The sequence below is a fragment of the Choloepus didactylus genome, chromosome 3, assembly GCF_015220235.1.
Source record: "Choloepus didactylus isolate mChoDid1 chromosome 3, mChoDid1.pri, whole genome shotgun sequence".
Classification (NCBI taxonomy): domain Eukaryota; kingdom Metazoa; phylum Chordata; class Mammalia; order Pilosa; family Megalonychidae; genus Choloepus; species Choloepus didactylus.
The window spans coordinates 49,029,044-49,055,474 of record NC_051309.1 but is presented as its reverse complement, the minus strand read 5'-3'; the positions used below and the strand labels follow the sequence as shown (position 1 = coordinate 49,055,474).

Below are 26,431 nucleotides of genomic sequence, written 5' to 3'. Positions count from 1 at the left end.
AGTGAATTGAATATTCAAAAAAAGAACTGTTTGCGGGAAGGGATTAATTCATACAGTCACATAATATCAGAAATCTATTTTTCAGCTCTGACTTAAACTTTGTTGGCTTTATCTCAAATAGGCATTGTGCATTTGTTGATGAAGATAGCCCTCAGTGGTTCTAGCATTACCTGTGAAATGAAGAAATATGTCCCTTCTTCAACCAAGAATTGGCATTGGAAATATAACTGTGTTTGAGGGTATGGGATAATCAGTCTTGGTCATCTCACAACCCCTGATAGTGGGGCATTCATGACCTCTTCATTGAAAACTCGACCAGATAAATGATGGGAAGTTACTCAGAGAAAAATTGGCTTGTCTTTCCAAAAATAGCAGAAGATACGCTGGGCAGGTAAAAACAGACATACATCATGGATTAATTGAGAATGTCAGAATTCTATGGGATTATATGTTTGGGGGGACAAATGGGAAGCAATTAGGCAAACAGATGTGAAAAAAAAAAACCTCAGCAATTTCAAACACTAAAAATAAAAATTACTTAAAACCAATTGGTATAAATATTGCTATAAATATCTTTGCATTAATAATTTTACTGAGCAAAAAGAAAATTAACCTAATATATTGTAAGTGGATGATTTAAAAGCTAATTTTAATGAATACATATTTTAACTTTTTAAAATATCAGGAACTGCTATTTTTATCTAACTAAATTAAGCAGTCCTATGCTAAAGTTATTAATCACAATTCAGCCTAAAAATGAGGGTGATATATTTATATCATATATATACTGAATAATACAAAAAGTTCCCTTTTCAGTCTATTTCTGAATTTTAGAGAAAGTAAAAATCTGCACATGAAGATGTCAAAGAAAGGTAATTTAAAATCAGAGTGGTAAATTTAATTTAGGATCTGAACTAGCCGAAAATGGTTGAATATACTAGGATAAAAACAAGCCTGAGGCTTCACAGGAACTGTGCAGGAGTGACCAGTCATTTGGCCCATACAAGGATAGGCAGAGGGAATTAGGACTGAGATTCCCCACTGTGGTGGTTTGGAACTTTACATACCCCAGAAAGTCATGTTCTTCAATCTAATACATTCCTGTGGGTGTAAACCCATGGTAAGTAGGAAATTTTGATGAGGTTACTTCAGTTAAGCCATGCCCCAGGGCATCTTAATCCTCTTACTGGAGTCCTTTATAAATGGATTGAATACAGAGAGAAAAGCCACAGAAGCAAGCAGTTGAAAGCAGGGAAATCTGGAAGAGAAGGAAGAGATCAGATACCGCCATGTCCCTTACCATATGGCAGAAGACTCAAGGCTTGCCAGCAGCTGGTGTTTAGGGAGAAAGCATTGTCTGGATGATGCCCTGATTTGGATATTCCCATGGCCAAATACTGTAAGCTAATAAATCCCCGTTGTTTAAAGCCAAATCATTTTATGATATCTCCTTTGAGAAGCCTAGCAAACTAAAACACCTACTTACACAGAAACTCCCTGAAGGGCTAGAGCTTCAGTGAAAGGGTGCAGATACACACACATACACATATTAGTTCACAGGCAAAGAGAGATTACAAACTTATGATACATTTTCTTCCTAAATTCCAGGTGATAAAAAACAAACAAATTAAAATAAAAACAGATTATGACAAAAAAATTAAAACCACAGTCTTGTCTTCATGCAGTTTGTGATATGCATTTGAGACATGCATTTGCAGTACCTAAGAAGTCTGGGGAATCTTAAACTGAAAAATCACTTAAAGGAGCCTGTGTTAAGGGGCTCCTAGGACTCCTGACAGAAATAAGGGAATGGAATAGCAGAATGTATTCTAAATCCAGTAACGAAGTATTTCCAAAGATTGCATTTACTCAAGAAGTTGCTTTGCAGGCTCTCTGGCTTCTTTAAGCCTTAATTGTTCTCTTACTTAATCTCTCTACCCTTTTGTATGTTGTCTATCACCTTGATAATTTATGTGCAATGTAAAACAACTAGGTATGTATCTACGATATAGGACAATAATTGAATATATATTCTATAGGAAATAAACATTCTTCAGCTATTCCCTAATATCCTATGTACTCATGATACTCAACCACAGAGACATGGCTGTGTCTATTTCCTTTCCATTCAAATTTCCTTTCTTACAAAGTAATTGCTTTTGAAGAGAAATTCTGCCAATTTGTATACTAAAAAAAAAAAAAAAAAAAAAGGGTTAAAGCAGAACATCACATTTCTTCTAACTCTAAATTGTCTTTGTTATGGACATCAAAAAAATAACAGGGAAAGTTATAACGACTAGCTAAAATGACAATAATTTTAAAAAGGAGCTGCAGGGTTATTTAATGAAAATTGGTATATTATACCATTTATTTTGATACCCACCTATTGTAAATGCATTAGTACTAACTCAAGTGAAACTGCATTGCTCTTTTTTTAGCTTCAAATGATGGATAAGAAAAATAGCATCATTCAAATCCATAATAGCTGAAATTATAACAGTATGTTCTTCCCTTATATGTGAACTGAAATAATAGAAACGTTGCAGATTTATGACATGGATTTTTCTAAATTAATTTTGCTGTAATATAATTTGAAAAAGTCATGGATTTTTTAGTCAGCAATTAAAGTTTTAATCTCAAATATATGCCAAACACTGTGCTAATGTGCAAGAGATATTCTTCTTTAAGTAAACTATTACTTGTTTCTTCACATTTCTTTCAGTAAGTATACAATTATGAAATGCCAGCAAGGTTGTTTGAGGTATTAGCTCAGAATCTTTATAGGGTTGGGAAAATTAGGTGTTCATCATCATGCATTAGTGCATATTCAAATATCAGTAGAAAGGTTGCAGTGTGGAAAGCAAGTGTATGCTTACTGGGTGTATATTAAATAGAGATATTATTTCTATGGCATAGTGAGATGCAGTTTCATGGGTTAGTAACTTTCACTGGCCATTACGAAGGTTGAATGCAGTTGACACATGAGGAGACTTTGGGGGACTTCATTTGATAACATATTCAAAATAAATCTAGGATGTATAACCTAAGAGTATTCCAAATTATTGAGTTGAGACAGAAGGCACAGTTGGACATTATGAGGGTGTCTCTGGCTCTAGTTAGGCTTATTAGTTTCCCATTGTTGCTGTAACAAAATTAGTGGCTTAAGATAGCACCCAGTGTTGGCTTAAGTGTATATTTATTTGTACTTACATAAATGGTATTCTGCTGTAGTTTTCAATTATCTTGCTTACTTTTTTTTAATACAACACCATTTTCTTAGAGAGCTTTGCCAGAAGTGAAATCTCTGAAATGATATGGCCAGTGTTTGTAATAGCTCCACCATTTAATAGTGATATGAACTTGGGGAAATTACATAACCTCTGTGTGCCTAGGTTATCACATTTGACTGGATATTCAACATTTTACTCTCAACTCTGTTTTGTCATAAACAGTACTATATAAACCTACTTGTACATGTCCTGTTGTGGTCTTGTTCTTGAAATATTCTTTGAGAATAATAAAAAGATTGGGATTCTGGTCCTTATTTTATGTGCATACTTAATTTCAATAACTGATGCTAGTTGGTCTTCAATAGTTTGCTTTCATAGCTAATACAAGAATTCACTGACTCCTTAAGTCCTCATTAACTCTTGAGTCTAAAATACTTTATCCTAGGTCAAACTGATGTGTATATATTGTTGAAATATCATCATTTTTAATTTGTACTTACTCCTAGGCAGTTTAAGTGTTTAGTCAAGTGCATGTTAGCAAGTCAGGGGTTCCTTTATGAGATTTATTTTTGGTAATTTCTTTTTTGGGTTTCTTTCCTGATAGGTGTTTTGTATATTTGGCATCCATTTTGAGAAGTCCTTTCCCACCCTAAGGCCACAAAATGATACACCTACAGTTTCTTCCACTGACTTCACAGTTTTATTCTTCACATTCTGATCTTCATTCTTAGTAAATTGTAGGAAGTAGAACTATGGTTATATTTCTGTATCCATATAGACATAAGCTTTTCTCAACCCTATCTAACAAATATTCTATCTTTCCCCAACTGTTAGGTAATGCCACCTCTACTCTACAGCAATGTCCATTATAGTCATGGTTAGATTTTTTATCTTTTCCTATTATTTTCCATTGGTAAATTTGTTGTCACTGTCTTGGTATATTTCTCAAATTATTTTCATTATTACTGTATCTTTGTAGAAAGTCTCCTTATCTGATAGGGTATGTTTGCTTTTTTTGGTTCTTTTCCAAATGTCTTTTGCAATTCATGAATATTTATTTTTCCAATTAGAATTTTTATTAGAATGGCATTGAATTCAAGATTGATTAAGCAAGAATTAATATGCTTATAATTAAACATCTTTTGGTGATCTTAGGCCTGAAAAAAGTATATTTTCTCATGTATTCAAATTTATTTTACATACTGAAATAGTTTTACATATTTTTGCACCATGATATTAGGAATTTCTCATTAGATTAAAATCAGGCACTCTATTTTATTGCTTATGGGAAAGGTATATTATTTATATTACATTTTCTTGTGTAGAGAAATGCAATTTATTTGTTTAGGTTGGATCAAAGATTTTTATGAACAAATTACTCTGTTAGTAGTTTTCTCATGTATTTTGTTCAGTATTCTGTCTTTCAACTGCAGTAACACTTTTTCTATTCCTTGGAATATTGTTTTGATAAGTTCCCCTTGCAGTATTAGATTTTACCTGATTCCAATCTTAAAGAAATATTCCTGAAAGTCTTCTCATAAGAATATTAGCCATAGGATTTTAGGAAGTTATATTATATTCTTTTATATTCATTTTTGTCATTTAATCCCTGGAATTTTAATCTTAATTTATTAAGTGATTACTCTCAAGAGGTCCACTGATAAACTAAATTACATAATTTTTAACAGTGATATGCTCTGCATTTATCTATAATGAGATTATTTAATGATTATTTAAATATTATTTAAAAATAATGTACATTATGTTAGTTAATAATTTAATTGGGAATTTTGTGTATGTTCATAAGTAAAATTTGACTCACCTTTTATTATTGTGTCCAGTCTTTATCCAGTTGAGGTCCTGGGGATCCACTAACCTTTTTGAGCATGTTTTCTTGTATTTTCTTTCCACTTTGTATGTTTTATGCATACAAAACTAGGATTTAATGACATTCTGGCAAGTTTAGAAACACTTTACTGAAGACAGTGAAACAAGCTAAGCAGTACCAAAAATTCACTCTAAAATAAACAAATATATATCCCGAAAGTGATAAAAATTGAGCTAAGATTCAGTTAGGGCCAGGAAAGCCTGAGGAAAACACTCAGGGCTTCTTTTCCCTGAGATGTTTGCCAATCTGGAAGCAGAGCCTCAGAGGATGAGAGGGTGTACAACAATTTTTATAGCTCTTCAGGGTCTATGAAGATAAAAGTCATATTTTGGTGCTAAGGAATAGGACCAGGGAAAACCTCACTCAATATTGGACCATGAACCCAAAATACTGCAATCAAAGATCAATGTAACAAGAAGAAATCAATCCATTATTTGAATGCATTGAGTTGGGCATAAAAAAATCTGTCATGGGGTGACTTCTTGTCTCTGGGATCCTTATAGAAGCAAATGAAAATCCTTCTTAAAGAAAGATAGCATTATTCTAGGCCTCACATTTTATTAGTAATAACTTTTATCATATAATATTCAGCATAGACTAGTAATATATGGCACAATAACCAGAACCCAACAAGAGAAAAGAACAAGCAATATGAATCAGAGAAAATAACTGAATAGGGTGGGAGCAATTCACTTAATAGAATGATCAGGCATAGTGCTGAAAGGAAATAACTGCTCAATAGCTTCCATAAGCAGCTGAACTATCCTACAAAAATAAAGTTGAAATCAAGCCATTAATAAACATTTTCAGAACTTATTTTCCTCTGAACAGTTGTGATGTTTTGCTATACAATATACTACCTCACTAAAGAAGAATCTTTCTATAGCATTATCATTCAACAGTTTGAGTGTATTATTTTTCAGGTTTTTAAAATAAACAAAAAAATTAGAGTACTTTTAGATTTAAAGAAATGTGGTAAAGATAGTACAGAGAGTTCCCATATACCTCTCACCAAGTTTCCTACATTGTCAATATCGAAACAAAGAAACTGACATTGATATTTTGCCATTAACTAAACAGAAGACTTTATTTGGTTTTACCTGTTTTTCCTTAATGTCCTCTTTTTTTTTTTTTTTTACTTTTTTTTTTTTAATCTTCATTTATTGAGATATATTCACATACCACGCAGTCATACAAAACAAATCGTACTTTCGATTGTTTACAGTACCATTACATAGTGATACATTCATCACCCAAATCAATCCCTGACACCTTCATTAGCATACACACAAAAATAACAAGAATAATAATTAGAGTGAAAAAGAGCAATTGAAGTAAAAAAGAACACTGGGTACCTTTGTCTGTTTCCTTCCCCTATTTTTCTACTCATCCATCCATAAACTAGACAAAGTGGAGCGTGGTCCTTATGGCTTTCCCAATCCCACTGTCACCCCTCATAAGCTACACACTTACACAACTGTCTTCGAGACCCATGGGCTCCTTGCCGTAGCCCGACAGTTTCAGGTATCCACCACCAGCTACCCCAATTCCTTAGAACCCAAAAAGGGTTGTCTAAAGTGTGCATAAGAGTGCCCACCAGAGTGACCTCTCGGCTCCTTTTGGAATCTCTCTGCCACTGAAGCTTATTTCATTTCCTTTCACATCCCCCTTTTGGTCAAGAAGATGTTCTCCGTCCCATAATGCCAGGTCTACATCCTTCACCGGGAGTCGTATTCCACATTGCCAGGGAGATTCACTCCCCTGGGTGTCTGATCCCACGTAGGGGGGAGGGCAGTGATTTCACCTTTCAAGTTGGCTTAGCTAGAGAGACAGGGCCACTCCTTAATGTCCTCTTTCTGTGTTCTGGAATCCAATCAAAGGTACCACATGAAATTAATTATCATATACCCCTACTCTCCTCTCTTGGCAGTTTTTTAGTCTTTGCTTGTTCTTTATGACCTTGAGAGTTGTTTAGACATACTGGTCAGTATGCTGTAGAATGTCCACAATCTGGGTTTGTCTCTTTTTTTCATGGTTAGATCAGGGTTAGGGATTTTTGGAAAGAATACAACACACACAAAGTACTCTTCCAGTCACATTGTTTCTGGGGTGTATGATACCCACATGACATCACTGATAATGCTAACCTTCATAAACTGGGGAAGGTAGTATATACCAAGTAGCCCCATTTCAAAGTTAATAATTTCCCCTTTCTCTAATAAATTATCTCCTATATTCTTTAAGTGATCCTTTGAACTTAGAACTCATGATAAACCTGAAGTTAGGAACTCATTATTCCTGGGAAATGATGAGCAATTAGGCATGTAAAGGTTAAATAGCATGGTCATGCCAAGATTATGGAGTAGAGAAGCAGAAGAGATAGAAAAAATTATTACAGTCATGACAAGGTTATAGAGATATAGAAAAACCAACATTGCCATTCCATCACCAATCCTACATTATAAAAATCTCTCACTTCTGAATTTTAAGATATGACGTTCATTCCATAATGAATGTGGCTCTGCATAGTCGCCATGATTTGATTGGCTACTGCACTAACCAGTGAAGTGTAGCATGGGTTTTCCATTGAGGGTCCATCAGGTAACACATAGAGAGATCCATCATCCCATCATCCACAACAAGCAGCATTTAATCTTTGAAATTTATGAACTGCATTTTTCTTCTTTTGTAGGTTTTAATTTTTATATGTGTGTCAAAATTGTGGCTTCTCATAAAATCAAAAGCTTTTTCCATATTATCAAGGTTAATCTTTTTCATATCATCGACATGAGTTTTTAAGGAGCAAACAGTCAATTATAAAGCACCATCAACAAGTAACAACAAAGAAAAATGAATCAGTTTTTAGTCTATGAAAAATTAATGCAAGGGTAAGGAACAGCGGTCTATCTTACTTTCATATAAAATGTATGTAGTGCAGAAACAAAAAAATACATTAGAAAATACCTGCCTCATTATTTCCATGTAATATAATAAGACATTCATTATTTCCATTAATTAAGAAGATGCTGTTTGGGGAGTCAAAAGATTTTAGGGATTGCATTAAAATGACAGTCATGATTGTCCAATGTAAAAACCTCATCAAGAGTAATGAGTAGAACTGCTGCTGCAGAAAATGCAATTAGAAATTCATAGACACCCTTGAGAAAGACTTCAAAACACAAAAAAATAAAATGGAGATGTTCTCAAAGGAGAGAATGCCAGAAATAAATAAAGTAAAAGTAAAAGGCACATATCTGGGGGAAAATACAAAGTAAATTCAGAGGATGACTATCCTATTATCAGGGAAATTTCACAAAAAAAATATATACATATATATGTACATATATATTTTATGCATACATTTACATTTATATGGACAAAAATAGTTTCTTAATTGAAAAAGAATTCTGAAAATACTGAAAGCAAAATCCAAAGGTACATTTCAAAGAAAGAAACACCAGATTTTTCTCTTCACTTTTTTGTAATATTAGTAGAAAACTTTGAAAAATATTTACAACTTTTAGAGGATATTTTATATCTCTATTAAGACTCAGAAGTAAGAATATTGTGGCTTAGAATTATTTTAAATACTACCAGAATAACCATTCATGAAATATATGGACTATAATTTATAAACAACAAAAATAGTGGGTGGAACCCAACTAATTTAAATGAAGTAGCCAACCTAATCATAACACATAACTAGAAAAAGTGTATGAAATATACAGGCAAATTTTCCCAATGGATTTGGGTGGAAAACTCTGTAATACTATAAAATGGGATTCAGAAGTATATTAAAACATAAAATCACTGTGGCAGAAAACTGTTCATAGACATGTTATTAATAAAATGTATAACATCATTACATCAAATAAGTAAAACAGTCCATATATGTGACACAGCTCACAAATCATTTCTTATAAAATAATTAAAAACTTAGACACAGATGGATTATTAATATGAGAAAATATTGAATTTAATAAACATCTAATAAAAACTAGACATATAAAAAGTATGTCTCAATGAATATAATATTTTTTCAAGGAGTTCTAAATGAAGAATACAAGAATGAGTTAAAACACTTTGAACAGGAGGCAACACAATCAACTCATCATTTAAGAGATGAATTTTGATTTGAAGTTGTGCCTTTAAAAATGTGTTCAAATTCTAGCTTCTATACCTATGCTCTGCGTATCCTAAACCAATACATAGACAATTAGAAAACTTCAGAATGTTGGCTGGATTCTTAATATCATTTTTGACGTGTTAAGTTCAAATTAGCAAATATATCAGAAAACAAGTTCCTTTGATAGCTTATGTTTGATAATACCATCAACAATTATAAAATGCTTATTATTATTGATATATCAATTATACAATACATCACAATCTTACTAAACTGACATAAATTGTAACTGAATGGAAATGCTCACCATATTACTAAGCATTAAGGCTGATTATATATTTCATTAATTCTTTCCATTTAAACACTTAATGGGAAAGTTTTCTTCTTGCATTTTTATTTTGATGGTTTACTTAGTAACAAGTTTCTAAAGCTCATTTGTTAGAATAAAAAGCCAAAAACAAGAGAAAATTTAGGAAATGAGAAAGAAGTATGTAAGGAATGAATTTTCTTGTGGGATGTTAAGTTTTCAAGATTGATAAAAATTATTTGAGACATAATATTCTGTTTTAATACTCAGGAATATTGCAAACAAAATAATAAAATAAGAAGTCATGAACAGCCCAAGACAGAATATTAACAATAACATTGAGGTTCCTTGTGAGCACCTCAATTCCAGACTCTTACCTTATCCCAAAGTTAGAATTAATAACTACTCTAAAATTCATTTTCATATTCCTTTTTTCTTCAAAAAATGAGCACATGGAATGTTAAAATTATCTAATTTAAAATGTATAATACATGGTATTTTCCACTAAGAAATGCTTCTGTGACTTTTTTCCCACTAAACATTGTTTCTAAGATTCATCAAATTTGATGTGGGTAGCCATAGTTGAATAACTGCTGTAATAAGTTTATACTTGATGATGTCATCACAATTTATTTGTCCAGTTTCCTGTAGATGGACATTTGCAATTAGTAATAATGATACACCTGCCTTTTGTTATAAATATGGAAGAGTTAATGAATGTGAAATACTTAGGAATGAATTGCTGGGCTGTACAGTTTGCTGGGTTTGTGTTGTGTGCATGTGTAGGGGAGGTGAACATCTTTAAATTGTTTTCCAAAATTGTTGTATCACTTTACATCACCACCAATGTTATTTTCTGAATTCCTCTTGCTTCATGTCCATAACAATGCTAGATAACCCTAGGCTTTTAAATTTTTGTCATTCTGAAGGGTTTGAAAGTGTATCTCATTATGATTCTATTTTTTTGTTTTGTTTTTGTTTTGTGTATTTTCCTAATTGTGTCTAAAGCTGAACTTCTTTCTTGTTTAATTATTATTTGTGTTCCCTTTTCTGGGAAATACCTATTTGAGGATTTTGCTCATTTTTTTTCCTATTTGATTCTTTCAATGTTCTTATTCATTGTAGAATTCCTTTTTATATTCTACAACCAAATTTTAAACCATTTATTTCAATGACTATCTTTTCCAAGTTTGTGACTAAATGGTTCACTAGATTGCATCATATTTTGAAGAAAAAAGGAATTTTTTCCCTATCCCAAGGAGTAAAGTTTTTCCTTTCTCACATGTCTTTTTATACCTGAATTAAAATTCATATTTAATTTGAGGAAAGGGCTCAACATTTTTTGTTATTGTAATGGCACCGTTTATGTAATAGCTGTATTTACTACACTGAGTATCATGCCATACCAATTAAATACTTTTATATGTACTAGCTGGTTCCTGATGCTTTATCTTGTTACATAAGTCTGTCCATTCCTGGACACAAATCATGCAGTTTTAATTAATGTACTAATTCTGGGACTCTCTGTAGGGCAAGTTGCCCTTCTCCTCCTTCTCCCACTTTATTTCAATTGTGCATTGGATATACATGACATTTTGCTCTTCCCTATAATTAAATATATATATATATAAAATCTTGTCAAGTTCCATAAAAATTGCTGTTGAAAACTAGATGGGAATTGCATTGATTTTTTACTACTATTAAGAGAGACTTGATGTCTTTTTTTATCAACTCACTGTCAATGAACCTTTTAATCTCTCTATGCTTACATGAGTTTAAAAATGTTTATCAATGAGATTTGATAACTTTCTTCATAGAGTTATTGCATATATCTCAGATTTATATTTGGATATTCTTATTCCACTATACATGGCAAGTTTCTTACAAAATTTTATTTTCTTGACCTTTGTTACTCAAATAGAAAGCAATTAATTTTTGAAAGCAATTATTTTTTAATCTTTATATTTAGCAAAATTTCTAATGTATTTTATTAATTCTAAATGATATTTTAGATTATGTGATATAAGTTCATGCTTCAAATAATTACCATTTTAAATTTACATTACAATGAATTGGACATTGAATAATTTGAAAAAAATTATTTTCAGTTTGCATATGCTATTATATTAACATGCTGATAAACATTTATAATGTTTTTGTTACTTGTTAGCAGCCCTTACTTTTATAACATAAACACAACTCTGTTATAATATGCTGAAATTATATTATCTTATACCAAGTTGGGGTAATCTGACTAAAAATTTGTTTAACAATTTTTCATCTGTGTACTGAATGAAATTTGTCTCTAACTTTCTATTCAAATAATATATTTGATTTTTTTGGTTACATGCATATTTGAAGGTTAGAATAAATGAAATGTATTACTGAAGCAACAAGTTGCATTAATGGAATAGGTTTAAATGGGACTTTAATACATATAAATGTTTCATTCATACTTACAGAGTTTTTACAAAATTAAAGAAAAAAAAATTCATTAAATAGTGTTAAGTTATTTACTTTGTGAAATATTGGGATGGGGTGTTTTAGATAGAAAAATTACTATAAATCTTATCTAAAACTAAAATTAATTATGTAAGGTTAAAGAATAAAAAAGAAAAAAACTACAAAGAAGAAAATATAAATAGATATTTATTGGCTCTTTTGAGAGGAGAGATGGGTATATGAGTTTGATTCAAACTACTTCTATTCAACATGGTTAAGCTAACATTCCTCACATTTATTAAAAAACTAACATGACACTATAAATGGTACTCTAGCCCTCATACAAGGTTCAAAACATCCGTCTTCAACCACGTGAGATCTACATCTTTCTGAATATCACTGTTTTCTCTATTGTCCAGCTATTTTGTTATTATGTAGAACTTTATAACATTCCTTAGAGATGATTTACAACTCTTTGTCCTAATTTTGATTTCTCTCATCAACCACAACTAATACTCTTCTTCTGACTGTAAGTATCTTGGGAAAATAAAATCACTCATTCCAGCTTAACTTCAAGTATTATAGGATCTCTCAGCACTTACTGCTATAGAAAACACATTTTTACCAGCCTTTTGAATGAGAGAGGATTATTTGACCATTTATATGATGATGCTAGAGGCAGTTCTTACTGATCATTGAATTTGGCAACTATCATTCAGTCATTACAGTGATCAATATGATAGTAAAGGAGAAATCACAACTTTTGCTGAACCATTAGTGATGAAAATGAAAACAGTCACTATTAATTATGTTCATCCTGATCAGTTTTCAGGGGTTGCAGCTCAGTTTTATGACATTATCAGGCAATTTTTGTTCTACAAATTTTACGAAGTTTTTACGTGAATCTTAAGGGACGAGGCAATGCTAACAAATAAAGCAATGGCAATATATATAATCTCTCTCTCAAATTCAAGTAAGTTTGCATATTTTCCAATGATAAACTTTGTTAACCAATCCTACCCATGGTAGCGTAAGTTAACTGTTAGAATTCAGTGCTAAGACAATTTGTGACAACATAATGTAAATTAATGCTTGCTCCAGGAAATTCTTGCACAGGAAGATAAAAAACCAATTAAAAATTATATAACGGGATTATTGCAAACCATTTCTCCAAGCAAAAAAATTGCTCACTTGAGCAAATAACAGTTTTACTAAGACATTGTTTTCTCTTCTGGACAAAAAAAATTAATAAATAAAGTAAAATAAAAATAAAGTTTATCATAATAAAAAAAAGTTGTTCATCAAAACTCACCTCAAAATCCTCTCCTTGTTTTCACAAACAATCTTAAACATTGTGTTAAAAAAATTGCCCAAACCCAAACACTTTCCTGCCTTAGAAGATATGCTGATTTGGAGCTATTATGTACCCCAGAAAAGACTATGCTTTTTTATCCATTCTTGTGGGGGCAGACCTATTATCGGGTGGGACCTTTCGATTAGGTTGTTTCCATGGAGATGTAACGCACCCAATTTAAAGTGGCTCTTAATCCTTTACTGGGGTCCTTTAAGAGAGCTCACAGAGAGAGGGGAAAACACCCCAGGAGAAAAAAGCAAGGACCCACAGGAGCAGTGAGAGAAATGCCCCAACCCATTTGGAGACAGTCATTGAAACCAGAACCCAGGAGAAGAAGGACCAGCAGACATCACCATGTTCCTCCCCAAGTGACAGAGGACCCCCCCAGATGCCATCAGCCTGACCTCAGAGAAGGTATCTACCTCCTGATGCTTTAATTTGGATATTTTCAGGGCCATAGAACTATAAATTTGCAACATAATGAATCCCCATTGAAAAAGAAAACCCACTTTTGGTATATTGTATTCCAGCAGCTTTGCAAACTGAAATGGAAAACCTGGTTTATAGCACTTTTCTCAGAACCCCAAGTCATAAGTAATCTCTGTTAACTTCCTTCATTTGAGATGCTACTAATATTCGGTGCATATGGTGTTTGTCTCCGTTGCTGTAGAAAGTTTAATAAACTTTACAGCATCTAAGATTCATTCACCTTGCAATCTGAAGAGTTGTTTCTTTTATACATTTGGGGAAATTGTTATTCTTTATCACTACAAATATTGCCTCTTTCTAACTCACTCTCTTTTGCTTTATAAAATTTCTGTGTTTTATTTTTGCTAGCTTTTTCATTATATCATCCATATCTTTTAATCATTTTTAAATATTTTCCTTCCCATTTTATAAATTTTTTTTTCTTTAGTAATTTGTAATTTCCTTAGAATTGTATTCCATATACAATGTACTTTTTATCCATGAATTTATATATCAATATTTATTTATCTATAGGTATAGACAGAGACAGACTCTATGTGTCTGCATGTTTGTGTATAATAGTGTACATTTTTATATAGTAGAACCTTTAAAAACTTTTGTTTTGAACTCTATTTCTTTTTTAATAGTTTCTCTTTTTCCATCCTTATTGTAGGAATATTTTCTTAATTTTTAAATAATTTAAAAATACTTTTTTATAGTTTCATGTTTTTATATATTATTTCATTTCAAACTTTGAGAGTGTTAACAGTATGTTTTATTCATGTTTTTCATTCTTAAAACCAGCTGTTAACTCATTTGAAATCCATGGAGGATCTGATATATTTCTCCTTAAAGAAGAGTTGCAATCAATGCCCTTTCTCAAGAAATGGAAAAATTCTTGTTTTTAGACAGCACAGAATACAGTGTGTATACCTTCAGAGGACAAGGAAATTGTCAGTTTTGCCTGGTCTGTATGCTTTGGGGACACACAAATGCCGTGAACCATTATTCCTATAATCCTAATAGCAGACAGCTATCGTGATGTTTTAGGAGGAGACTGCAATTTAATTAAAAACATTTTGGCCAAAATTAATATCTCAACTTAACTGAAACGAATAAATTCCACAGGTAAAGAGAAAGGAAAATAGATACAAAGTAGGAAAAAAGCAGAAAAAGAAAGCAAAGAATGGGGGGAAATGCAGTAGGCAGTTATCGTTTTAATAAGGGGAGAATCTTTTCTGAAAATCAATCTAAGGCCTTGTAGGTAGGGGGTCTCTATCTCTTGTCTGGACCACCATTGCTCCCTGCTGTTTTTCTCAAGAAAGAGACATTGTGATTTCCAGTGTAATTTCAAAGCTTGTGATATGAGGTCAGAAGTCAGGCCTTCTAGCGTGCTGGCAGATATCACACCTGAATGAAAGGCAGTATCACCTCTGTTTTGAGGTGATGTTATAAGATACACTTTCTCAAGGAAGGATAATACAAAGTCTTACAAACACAAAGCATTGAAAGGTGCTTATTGCATCTTAACTTCACACAATTTTACTGTGTTATGCATAGATAGCAAAGGATGATTAGGAAAAATATCAGAAAATTCGTCAAATTTAATAAAATTAACTGCTAAATAATTTAAAAGAGCTGTCCATATGAATGATAAGGAGGAAGGGTAAATATTGAATGATTGTTTTGAAATTAATAACAGAACAAATTTAATAATCAGTCTCTGAATCTAAGAAAATTAGATTCTTCAGATCTGAACACTGAAAACCAGGAGTTTAGCAATTAGGGGACTCCAATTCACTGAAAGACAGTTTTAAAAAGCTATTTTAAAAGTAAGATTAAAGAATAGTTGTGTCTACTTGTGAATTTGTTCAGACAGCATTGACCCACCAGCTTTTGATATGTCAATTTTAAAAATCAGATTATGGAGAAATTATTTTAATAATTCAAATTTCCTACGCTCCAAAATTCCTCTCCCAAAGTATCCCTAAAAAATCATTTAGATTTTAAGGGTTTACATTTCTTAAATAGAAGCAGTTTATCCAAACTTTTCCTTAGTTTTGTTAGTAAAGAAAGAGTATAATATTATATCTGCTTTATGGGAAATGTATGTTTGGATTGGACAGGAGCTTGCTGTTTAATAAATTTTTAGCTTTGCTTCATTTAATCCAAATATGAATTTCAGGAGTTACTAGCATCTTCATTTTACTAATGAGAGCGTAGAGTCTCACAAAGCAGATGGACTTGTTCAAAGACATAGAACAAATTAAAAGAACCCCAGCAAGTACCCACAGGAATTGATCCCAATAATTTACTAAGTCAGGATTTCCCATCAAACCATAGTTACTCAAGATTTAATGGATGTTCAAGAATAAAATTGGTTTGAAAACCTATCAAACTTGTGAAACTTTGTGTAAATTTTTGTTTCTTAAGTTTTCTAAGCACCTTTAATTTATCAATATATATTATAACTATACCAAATTATTTGATCATGTAGCTCTTTGCTTCCCCCTTGAAGTGTCTTGTCAGTCTGGTATTCAATAAAACATAATCTAGGAAATGTTGAGTATAAGCAATTCATTGATTTATCTAAATTTTATTGAGCACTCACTATGTACCAAGTACAGTGCCAGGCACTAGGAAATCAGTTTCATAAGGAATAGTCCTGGATTTCAAAGAGGTCACAAGCTAGAATTGAAGACTATAAACTCAGTGCTGTAATAATGACAGAAATAAATTCAGGGACCCTAAACCAGCTTGGGGAAATTTAGTGAAGTCTTTATGCAGGAGGTGATGCTTAAGAAAAATCTTAAAGAATAAGCAAAAATGAAGACTCCAGTTACTATATACTTGGTGTAACTAATTTATAAGTATTTCTACTTGGATTTTGATCTTACTGATAATGAATATCACATTAATATTACATGAAAGAGGGAGGCCCAAGTTTGTGCTTACTATATCTTTTTGTTTTCCCATGAATGGAGATGTGAATTTCATAGATATACATAATTTTTCATAAGTAAAATGACTAGTCATCATGATATGCAGTATGAAGTGCTCTTTGTATTATCTTTAATTAATCTATATTATTTTGATACAATGAAATTGTACAAAAGCTCCTATTCATTGCATTCTATGTCACCAAGAACCCTAACAAAAATAAAGCAATTTAGAAGTGAAATTTTGAGCCAGACATATAATGTATAGCATCTATTCATTTCCTTTAATTTATGTTGAAATTTACAATTCTCTTTAAGGGCAGATTATAGTGACCATAGTGGAGTAAAGAGATTCATATATCCTGTCTCCTAACCAACCAAATTGCTGGATATAATTGACAAAAACAACCATTTCAGGGCTCAGGAAATCAGTAAGTGTCAAATAAATTGAGAAGAGTTTATTCTTGCAAAATTCCTTAACTTCTAGGAAGAGCAGTGGGAGGCTGCGGTGCTTTTGCCTTGGGCTTCTCCCATTCCCCACCCCAGTTCAGTGGGTGGAGTTCTACCAGAGTGGGGTTGTCCAGTAAAAGCAAACACTTAGCTAACATAGGGCCTGATTTGATTTTGAGTGTTGAGCAGAAAACTGACACCCAGCAGCAAAAAGAGAAAGTCTGGTGTTCTCCTTCCCTGAAGTTGGGGGGTCTGAGTCAGGGCAAGTGGCTGTGACCTCTTTGAAATCTAGGGCTATGTCTCCTCTAGAGGGAGAAATATTGAATTTAAGTGTTCTATTTCTTTTCAATTCATTTATAATCAGTGATTAAGAAGAGACATGACTCACCTATGTGGTGATATTAGTAAGTGTTTCAGTTTGCTAAAGCTGCCAGAATGCAATATACCAGAAATAGGTTGGCTTTTACAATCCAAATTTGTTAGCTTATAAATTTACAGTTCTAAGGCTGTGAAAATGCCCAAATTAGGGCATCAACAGGACTGATAGCATCTCTGAAGTAAGGCTGCTGGCATCCAGGGTTCCTCTGTCAGACAGCAAGGCCCGTGGCTGGTGTCTGCTGGTGCTTCACTCCAAGGTTCCATTGCTTTCAGCTTCTGGTTCCAGTGGCCACCTCTCTAAGCTTCTTTGGGTCCTCCCTTAGCACCTCAGGGGCCTTTCTCTCCAAGTTCTCTGGGTGTTTCTGTCTCTGTGAGGTCTCTCCAGGTGTTTCTCTCTGAGCTCTCGGGGCTTTTCCTGTCTATTATCCTCATAAAGGACACCAGTAAAGGATTAAGACCCACCTTGAATTGGGTGGGTCCCATCTCAATTGAAACAACCTAATCTAAAGGTCTCACCCACAATAGGTCTGGGCCCAAAGGAATGGATTAAAAAACATGGCATTTTCTGAGGTACATAGTTTCAAATCAGCACAGTGAGAGACTAAATCCACTGAGCCATGTACCTGCTTACTGCATCAAGACTGGGCGATATTGAACCAGTGCAGATTTTTTTTTCTTAGACATATACTCCCCAAGGAGAGCATGAGTCCCTTTCCATTTTGTTCCTTTTTTTTTTTTGTAGTGAGATCTCCCAGGAAAAGCTCCTCATCCACCTCCTATAAAGGAGGATAAACATTTTCAAAATATATGCCTATAAATAGAGAAATTCAAATCAAGGGGCAAATGGTTGGAGGCTTAACTGCATTTTCTAAGTTAAAATTACCAATAACGCAGACATACGTACAACCGCTGATCCTTTATCTGAGTCCTTTAGGCATTTCTCTTTATGTCAGAACCCATCTGGGAGAAAATAGTGAATTTTTGGTATCATCAAACTGCCAGGAATTGGGTACATAAAAAAAAAAATATTAAAATTTGCTTTACTACATCTAATAGTGTTGATAAGCCATTTTTAAATCAAGAAGACAATTACAAAAGGAATAAAGCATTCTATATTTTGCCATAAACTTTTTTTTCCAAACAATTGAAATTGCATTTGTCAATAAATTTCTCAAAGAATGATATATGCTGTAAGGAAATACAAGTAACAATATTCCAATAGAGAGGTGGTATAATATGCACCAAACCTGAGAACTAATTGGTGACACAGTCAGAAACCTCACACAAAATCACTGGCTCTACTTTTCCATATTTATCCATAAAATTAGAATTATTTTCTAAACATAGTCTGCATCCATTTACCCTTCTTCTCCATTAACATATGCTTGATACCACTGCTTTACAATGTGCTATCATTTGAGAACACAAATAGCTCCCCTAAACCTGAACGATTTTAAAACTGATCATCAAAATAAAGCAAAATCTATTTTAGAACAAAATGTATTTTTCACAGTCAAAGGAGATCATGACTGTATCTATGCCATTTTAAAGCAGGGTTTGAGGGTAGAATACAATCAATCTCCAAATTAACCAAACATTTATGAAACTTTTCCATAGCACAGTTTTGCTTTATCTCTGAATGCCATTACTAATTTACCTCTGTTTTCATTTGCTTTTTTTATACAGATTTTTTTAAAAGTTACCTATGTGAATTAATTATCTGAAAATTGAAAAAGAAAAAAAAGAAATAAAAATCATTCCCAATCTCACCACCTAGACTTGTTACAATTATAATTAACATTTTAGATTAAATTGAGATGGTTTTATTAGACCCTCAAGATGTAAGTAAGCCTGGCTTTAACAGCCAATGTCTGTGAATTCTTCCAGAATAGGGTTATATTCCCATGGTTTCCTCTGCCTCTGGGCCCTGTTTCCATACGTCACTTGCTATTTTTGTTCTGCAATCAAGTTTGCAATCTATCAACGCAGATTTGAAAAGTCAATCTTCCCCGCAAAAATTCACTCATGAGGGACATTTTGAGTCCTTTAGACTCAAAGAGTTTGTGCATGTTGGGGACAGCTGGTTTGTAGAATAAGTGGCTTAAGTTATTTTTATATTTTAACAATGCAAATGAATATGATTTCAGTATTATACATTTCCTTTTATTACAGCTCTTTGGAAGATAACGGATAGTGTCATGCATGTTTTACTTTTTTTTTTTTTTTTTTTGCATGTTTTAATTTTATTCTGGTTATGCCATCCCTAGAATGTAGTTCTTCATTTTGATGTTGAGGTACAGTTTTCCCATGATTAATCATGCATTGTGAATTAGTTATTGATAATAATTCATTGTATGTAGGTTCTGAAATATTTATTAGTAAAGTAAACTGGAAAAAGTACAAATGTTGAGTTGAAAATTTATTTGGAAGTTAAATGACCAAGAATAGCCAAGATACTTTGAAGAAGGACAAAGTGGGAGAATTTGTCCTTCAATAAAACATTATTTATTACAAAGCTATTTGTAGTGGGGTTTTGATGCAGACAAAGACAGAAAACCAATGACATACAATGGAAACAGTTCTTTGTACATATGGACTCTTGATATGGGACAAAGATGGTAAACGATCCTTATTAAATGCTGGTAGGGCTAATGGACATTGTTTTGGTTGCCTTCAGTAAAATATTTCACGTTAATAATTTGTTTTATCATGACAGTGATGGTATTTCCATAATCCTTCATTCCACTAAACCTGGAAAGTTTGCTTTTAAAGAATAGATAATATAAATTAGGTGTTATGCTCATTCCGAAACCATCCATGTATAAAGAAGCCATTTTGAGGGGAAGGCAAACAACTTATTACATTTGGAACTTTTAAATGTATACTAATTATCTAAATGTTGCTCTTATATGCACAATTTGTAATTGTAAACAATTTCTACAGTTAAGCATATTATCCCAGCTGAGTTGAGAATTGAAATTAATTTTGAGCCTATAGTTCGGTCATGAGCCAGACAAATTGGTTACCTTCAGAAAAACTTCACCCACCACTATTGTCAAATCATTCTAATTATGATTTCCTTACCATGATCGCTGAGTATGCCTGAATGGCACCAGACACTTTCAATTTGTTTTTTTGACAGTTTTACATTGTGCTCTACCTATGTTTCCCTGATTAAAAAGAAGAGTTGATTTTGGCTTAAATCCTGAAATAGAACTTGTATTTTTCAGATCCTGTTACTCTAGAGTCTAGGGTGTTACATGTAAAAGATAGAGAAATAGCTCCTGGATTTCTATGGTCTGTACAAAAGGGAAGGTGTATTTATTTTGTGTTAATGTAGATAGGCCTATAAGTTCAAGTTCAGTTTATGTTTATATGACTGTCATGATACCACTAATTCCAACCACAAATAATGAATAAATTAGTTTTACCTAATATAGTCTTAAGAGAGTCAATTTGTGGTGATGGGTGAAATTTTTAGAATACCTGAAATGATACCTCCTAATGCACATATTAAAATGTTTTCATTGATGGCAAGTAAAAATAAAAGTATTAAAAGGTATAAACTTAAAGTATAGTTTGAGCTGTAAGGCTTAAAATGGCCCTGAACAAAACAAATTGCCGTGAATATCAAGGAGAGGAACAGAATGCAATGAGAGTTCTTTTCAGTGTCCATACTCATAGTGCTGTCAGGGATATGAGAGATTTTCTTGCCTGGTTCAAAAATATTACTATATAACACAGGTCCTTAGTTACTATATTAATCAGAACCAGAATATGAGTCTGCCAATCTTAATTTATAGCTTTCTTTACAGTATGCTGTTGAAGATCATTTTTATTATGTTATGAATATGTAGTTATTTTCCAGGATTAAAATATATTTTTTTCTAAGCCTGTTTTGTTCTTTTATTGAGAGTTTGTCCCCTCACCTCCACCCTTGGATACAATATGAATTGAAATATCATTTTATCATGCTATAAAATGTTATATAAATGAGTCTTGTCACAACCAAAGATTCTATTCTGAACTCAGACATGATAGTCATACAGAAATAGCATGATGACTCATCACCAGTGGCTCTCCCGAAATGAAGGGAGCTTGTTTAAAAGTTAATAATTTTTTTCACATTATCCTCATTAGTCTTGATTGACAGTCTCCAGCACAATTTCACACAGACTAAAATAGAATGGTGGAAATTTTAAAGGCTGCATGACTAAAGGTAAAACTTGCCAATAAATGCAGAAAGCAAAACCAACCTAGAATAAGGAATGAGATCTTGTAATTCTGTAGAGGTTAATGTAATTTACTGATGCATCCCAGAGTATTTTGGGCAGAAAATAAAAAAAAAAATATGTCTATCTATCTTTCCATAGATCTATCTATATCTATATCTATCTATCACCTATCTGCAAAGTCCACTTGAGGGATGGGGAAAAATGTGGAAATATTAAACTTACCCACCTGGGGAAGCATTAGGAACTCCCAATTTAATAAGTCAAGCCCTTGATCTTGACGTTTGTCCTTATGAAACTTATTCCTCCAAAGAAGCTAAGGCTACTTATAAGTATGCCTAAGAGTTGCCCCCAGAAAACCTCTTTGGTTGCCCAGATGTGGTCTCTCTGTCTCAGTTAACTCTGCAAATAAATTCACTACCCTCCCTGCTATGTGCAACATGACTCTCAGGGGTGTAAGTCTTCCCAGCAATGTGAGACATGACTCCCGGGGATGAGCCTTGCCTTACCACCTTGGGATTGAGAAAGGTTTATTGACCAAAAGGGGGGAAAGAAAGTAACAAAATGAAGTTTCAGCAGCTAAGAGATTTCAAATAGAGTTGAGAGGTCATTCTGGAGGTTATGCTTATGCATTGTATAGATATTCCTTTTTAGTCTCTAATGAATTAGAATAGCTAGAAGGAAACACCTGAATTTGTTGAACTGTAATTCAGTAGACTTTATTCTTGAGAATGACTGTATAAACTATGTAGCTTTTATTATGTGACCATGTTATTGTGAAAACCTTGTGACTGACGTTCCCTTTATCCAGTGTATGGGCAGATAACTAATAAAATAAAGACAAAAATATATAAATAATAGGGAGAGATAAGATGTGTAGGATATTTGGGTGTTATTTTTATTTTCATTTTTTTTCTTTATTTTGGAGTAATGAAAATGTTTGAAAATTGGTTATGGCGATGAATGCACAACTATTTGATGATACTGTGAGCCACTGATTGTATACTTTGGATGGATTACATGGTGTGTGAATATATCTCAATGAAATTGCATTAAAAAAAAAAAAAAAAAAAGAACGCCAAGCCTGCTAGCTTGCAGTATTTATTGAGTGCCTTCTATTGGACAGGTTTTTAAACCCATGAAAATGATGAATGAAATAATTTGGTCCTCAAAGAAAAAAGTTACTAACTAGCATCTGTTGAACTCGTAAAAATTTACTAAGTGGCATAATATGTATCATCTTATTTCATGCTCACTTGTTATATATCTTTATTCCCACTTTACTGATGAGGTAATTGAGGTTCAGAGGATTTAATTAAATTGCCCAAATCAATTAGCTATTATAATTTTTTTTTTTTTTTAGTTTGTTTAGTCCTCACATGTGCAAGGTAGTTAAATATAAAATTGTAATCAGCTCTGCAGATCTTATTTCCTATAATCTGATTTCTTGGAAATCATGAAAATCATTTCTGTTTCTTAGTAATTTAAATAAAAGCCATCAATTAAGGTACCCATCCAAAATTCCCACAAAATACCACTCCCCTGCAAATTTTTCTCTTATTCTGGTATCTCCCTTCAACTTTTATCTGCCTCCTATTCTATGTTATATCCCCAGAGCTGAATGTCACTCATCAGAAAATTTGTCATAGATATTTTAGCCTGAAAGTTACCCAAGAAATTTTTAGTCCTAATATTTTTCTTTCCATTTCTTCAGGTGAGGAGAATAAGCCTAGAAAAGTAAAACACTTTCAGAAGGTGACAGAATTAGACAATTAATGGTAAAAATGGGGTGTGTGTGTGGAGGGAGTGGGAGGAATACAATCTGAGTTCCTGACTTTAAACTGGTACTATATTCCCATGTTTTCTTGCTTCTCAGCTGATGTTATAATAAACTTTTAAACTATTTTCAAAAATAAATCTTGATAGATCGTAGGTATCTATGTTTTTTAGTACTTCTATTTCTATCCAATTTTATTTTCAGAGTATTTAATTTTGCATAGATATATTTTTATTTTCATTTTTATATCTCATCCTTTATTTTGAAATTGATTAATTTAACAAATGTTATTATCCCTCATAATGTACATACTGAATATGTATAGGAATATTTATTTTTTTAAATTAATCGCTAGTTATCTTAAAAATTTGATACCTTAGTTAATATTAGTCCAACTCAGTTGTTATTGCCTTCAAATCCAAATCATAAGAGATATCAATAATGAAGGGTCACTTAAATTTTTAAATATGGAAAATGAGTAGAATTCTATCTTACTAATAATAATAGGTAGAATTCTTTTAGCATATAATAGGTGCTGAGCACATGGTAAACACTTGACAATTTTTTTTCTCATTTATTCCTCAAAACAAGCTTATAGGACTGGTACTGATACTAATTCCAGTTTATAAATTCAGGAATTGAGATTCAGGGAGGTCAAATAATTTGTTAAAGTCCACATGTAGTTTACTAAGATGTAAAAACACAAAGCCTATTATTTTAATAGAAAAATCAAACAGCTGCCTTTGTCTTATTTCTCCAATGAGAGATTATTTTCCACAGACTAATATGTTTACTGACTTAACTGTCTGTTGCTGTTAGCAACAACATGAAATATAGACTGCTTTCTTTAGAGGCATTGCATCATGCGGAAGAATAGAAAATTTTAAACAAGTACAAAGAAAGAGATAGTCGAGCTTCATTACACGGAGCACTGGTGAAGAAAAGCAAATTCTTTGGCAAGTCTTTCTAAACAACTGGCTCTTAAACACAAGCCAGAGGAGAAGAAAGTTTGTCCCAGGCATATGCCAGCCATTGTTGCCAATAAAACATTCAAACAAATAAAATATTCAAATTTAATATCAAGTAGGAAGTGAAAATGAATAAGCAAATCTTATTTCTTTACTGCTTGTCTTTTAAGAAGACGTCGATTTATGTTACCCAATTTGTCACTTACAATAGTCTCCAAGATACAGCACTTTATCTGTATAGCCACAGATCTTCTACAGAAGTCTAAAAAAAAAAGATGTTTTGATAAAATATTCATTAGATGAAAGACTGCAAAAGCATTGGAGAGAGCCATCACAATTAGTGGATTTTGGCTCACAGCTTGAGAAAAGTATTAGGGATTCATAGTTCATTTGCTATATTGGAGTCACTAAATGAAGACATGCTAAGTTGCAATAGTCTTTAGGATTGCGCTCATCAAACCAACTGACACTTAATCAAGCAAAAAAAAATGCAATTAGAAAAATTGATAAAAAATCTGTAGTTTCATCAGACATGGTCTTGATAGGCAAATAGTCATGGAATCAATGGGCATTATTCTTCCACTAATGTCCCTAGCTTGGAAGAGACACAGTGCACAACAGAGAGAAGGTTCTGTGCAATATGTGCAGTGAAAGACAATGGATTAAGGTATAAATTCTCTCTGACTCTTTTACCTGTGTTTATTTACTGTCTATAATGCTTCATTAAGGGCATGACTTGCAGGTTGTATGGAGCTTTCACTGTGGGTTGAAAGTCCCCAGGGACTGCTTTATATAGTTTTTAAAGGGCTTCCTCAACACTGTAAGACAGGGGCTAAAAATTCAATAGACAAAACAAACAAGAAGAGAGGAAGAAAGAGGACTGATAAAAAGTGTAATTTCCTTGTGTGACTCAGGAAAGCACATTTTTCTCTACAGATAAAGAAGGGAAAAATCAGACTTGTAAGGCTTCTTTTATCTGAGAAAAGATGTAATTCTTAAAATTAAATCAGACATTGAAGAAGACATTCAAATAATGGTGCTGAATAATTACAAGTTCCTATTGTCAAGTATTACGATAAAGTGTGGGAACTTGCCTTTTATTTAACACTCTAGCAGAATGAAAGCTTTACATTATCTATCTCTGCAGTAGACACTATTTCAGGCTCTATTTTAATGCTTTATTTTTGAGAATCATAAAAATTATGAAGAGTGGGATTCCCTCTTCCCACACACGTGCTAAGATCTTAGTAATAGAACATACCTCAAAGTTTAAAAAAATAAGTATAAATAATCCTATAACCTGTTATTAAAATGTCTATATTTAAATAGTTAATGAACTTCATTTTTTTTTTAAATAACACTTTAAAATTCTGCTATTTATTTCATAAACCTCATTGGGACATGTACGTAACTAATGCAAGGATAATAAGAACGTAGTATCCAACATACCCGTTTAATGGAGTATTTGACAAATACCGTAATTTGTATGGGATGATTTCATTATCTGCAATTGATATGTTGAACAAGCCCAACTCATGGAGTTAGATAATCAAACAATTTTGTCTCCTCAATGATACTAGTATTTATACTGATTTGAAAGGAAACTCTGGAAGGATCCATACATTTTTGGTCACTTTTATAATATCTATGCTACTAAGAGTTTAGGTTATCAGATTTATTTTCAGAAATAAAAACGTCCAGACTTAGGTGAAAAATAAAAACATTTGGAATTTCACTTAAAGCTGAGTCCTTCCCCCAGGAAGAAAACATAAGAAAGCAGCACTCTGAGATAAGAGAGAAGGGCGTGGGATTGGCTACTTCTGTCTTGTATTCTTTTTGATTGTTTTCCTCTACCCCTGTTATCACTGGTTT

General features: G+C 32.6%; 1 long non-coding RNA gene across 1 annotated transcript in view; it reads right to left on the bottom strand.

Annotated features, from left to right (window-relative positions):
* Positions 1–6,891: 6,891 nt before the first annotated feature.
* The window catches only part of LOC119529020, an 87,850-nt gene continuing 68,310 nt past the window's right edge, over positions 6,892–26,431 (bottom strand). Inside the window, exon 3 of the long non-coding RNA XR_005215808.1 lies at positions 6,892–6,981. This is a non-coding gene — a long non-coding RNA (uncharacterized LOC119529020). The remainder of the gene's footprint in view (positions 6,982–26,431) is intronic.